This window comes from Cynara cardunculus (genome assembly GCF_001531365.2).
Source record: "Cynara cardunculus var. scolymus isolate 2C chromosome LG 13, CcrdV1, whole genome shotgun sequence".
Lineage (NCBI taxonomy): Eukaryota > Viridiplantae > Streptophyta > Magnoliopsida > Asterales > Asteraceae > Cynara > Cynara cardunculus.
Window position 1 is genome coordinate 39,641,589 of NC_037540.1, and position 2,892 is coordinate 39,644,480.

A 2,892-nucleotide genomic window follows, 5' to 3' on the forward strand; every position below is an offset into this window, starting at 1 on the left:
TTTACCTAGGTAAGTGTGTTAGTGTACAAACATATAGATATATATCAGTGTATCTTTGATTTAGGTAATTATCCCGTAAATAATATGGTATTTATCCTATGCCATAATCTGTTTGTAATCGTGTATATATTGAGGAGAAGAATATAAACCTCCTCAGGGATTCATTCATTATTTTACATGGTATCAGAGCAATCCTAATTTTCCTACCTCTTCTCTTTCATCATATGCTTGTAATCGTGTATATATTGAAGAGAGGAATGCAAACCTCCTCAAGAATCCATTCACTATTGCAGAAAGCGCTAACTAGATAGTAGTCTTCTCTCTCACTTACCGGATAAGATTATTGATCTTTGTTATGCCTCTTACTGAATAAGATTCTCAGTCCTTGTCATTCTCATACGGTAAGGTAAGTGCTTACCTGTTAAGGTGAGCGCCTAGTAAATGTCCCTAACAATGTGACGAGTCTAGAAACTTACAGACATATGCACGACATAAAAAGAACTAGCATGGAAATGCTATGGGTATTTTCGTAATTTTCCTAATATGTCGTTCGAGTTGGTTACAATGGTAGGTGGAATAAGTTGGTGGTGGCGAGGAGAGATGATTCAATCAAGTATTAGATTGTCTTGTTGTTTCTTTGACTCAAACGTTTCTTTCAATTTATTATGTGTTTGTAAAAACAGATAATCTACTGATTCGATATGCTCCCAAATGAACCTCATGATTATAACCCTCAAAGTGAAGCTCATGATTAATTTGTGTTGTGTTTGACTTGTATAAATAAGTCTCCACATAAAAAAATGAGATTATAAGGCTTCGGAATTCAGACTCGAGCTTTTTTATACCTCATCATGTTTTGTTGTTACATTGAAAAGGATGAAATGAGAGGCTCAACTTCATAAATAACTAAGGGGCTGTTTGACAGTTGCTAAATGGTTTGGTACAAAATGATTAAGAGACTCTCATGATATAGTGTAAAATGAAAGTTAATTGTTTGGTAATTATTTACAATTGAAATTAGGGCGCTTAATGGTTAAGAGAAACCCATGATACAAAATCATTCAGAGGGTTTTAGAACCATTAAGATGAAGACTTTTTTTTTTTTTGCTAAACAAGATTCAACTCTTAACGATTCAAATGCTGCATCTTATTAAGATGTAAACAAATAACCCCTAACTACATAAAAATTCATGGATACTTTCATTATTGTATCTATATAGTAAAGATGCGGGAGGTTTATTTTGAAACAACCAATATTCGAGAACCTAGTCACCACCTATTTTATATGATATTCATTATGAATAATAATGAATGTCATTCATCATAAATATTTATCATGTTATTCATTATTAATACTATACAAAATAAATGGTTCATGGTTCTTAAAATAGTTAAGATTCTTAAACGTATCTGCCCTTAATAAAGATAGATCTATGAATTTAATTAAGAAATGCATTCGTAATCGATATATATATATATATATATATATATATATATATATATATATATATATATATATATATATATATAAAGAAAACCCAATGGTGAATGATGTGGCATAATGTGGTTTGAGAATTTCTCAAATCTTGGATTATAGTTTAAGTTGGTTGTCCCACGTTGATGGAGAGAAGAATGTTTAATAAATGTTAGTCAGTATATAAAAAAAGGGATGATGAACTGAAATGTGAAATGTTTGGGTTGGTTAAATGTAACTTTTAGCCATCATATTTTTCCAAAAAACATTTATTTAAAAATATAAAGTTGACTCATTAGGGTTCTTTCATTATAATATAATGTTTTATATTATAAAGAAAGAACCCTAACCAATCATGTGATATCATAAGAATTTAGGGGATGTTTGGGATTGCTTATTTAAAACAACTTATACTTTTCTACAAAAGTCCATATCAACTTATTACAAGTTAAAATGGTTTAACTTCTTCAAAAACTTCTTATTACTGGTTTGGCACATGTATGACCCGTTTATCCAAACACCCAAAAATGTTTATTATCAGTGTCACTTAGGAATAAGTCAATAAGTTGTTTTTATAAGCAATCCCAAACACCCCTTTAGTATTCTAATATCATCAATCATCAATACATATATTAAAAGAACAACCGAGGGTGAATGATGTGGCATAATGTGGTTTGAGAATTTCACAAATCTTGGATTGTAGTTTAAGTTGGTCGTATTACATTGATGGAGAGAATAACGTTTGATAAATGTTAGTGAGTATATAAAGAGGGGGGTGATGGATTGAAATGCGAAATGTTGGGGTTGGTTAAATGTAAATTTTAACCACCATCTTTTTCTGAAAAAATATTTGTTTAAAAATATATAGTTGGCTTATTTAGGGGTTGTTAATTTTACATTTGTTGAATGGTTTGGTGCAGAAGTGATCAGAATGATTAAGAGGCTCTCATGATATAGTACAAAAGAAAATACAATTGTTCGGTAATTGTTTAGAATGAAATTAGGGCGCTGAATAGATAAGGGAAGTCCAAAATACAAAACATTTAGAAGGTTTTAGTTACATTAAGAGGTAGACTTTTTTTGTCAAATAAGATTCACCTCTTAATGATTAAGAGGTAGCCTCTTAATAGAACTATTAAGAGATAAACAAACAACCCCTTAGGTTGAATCATTTTTTACAAGAAAAAAGTTATTATATAGGAGGAGATGATGAATTATCATTACCGTGCAACGCACGAGACACATACTTGTGTGTGTGTGTGTGTGTGTGTATATATATATATATATAGGGGCTGGTTCAAATAGAAACCAACCATATGGTACAAACTATGTGAACCGATCTTGATCGTTCATTTTATCATCAAACGGTAATTATTAAATGAGATTAAATAAACAATAATTTAATTAATGTATTAATT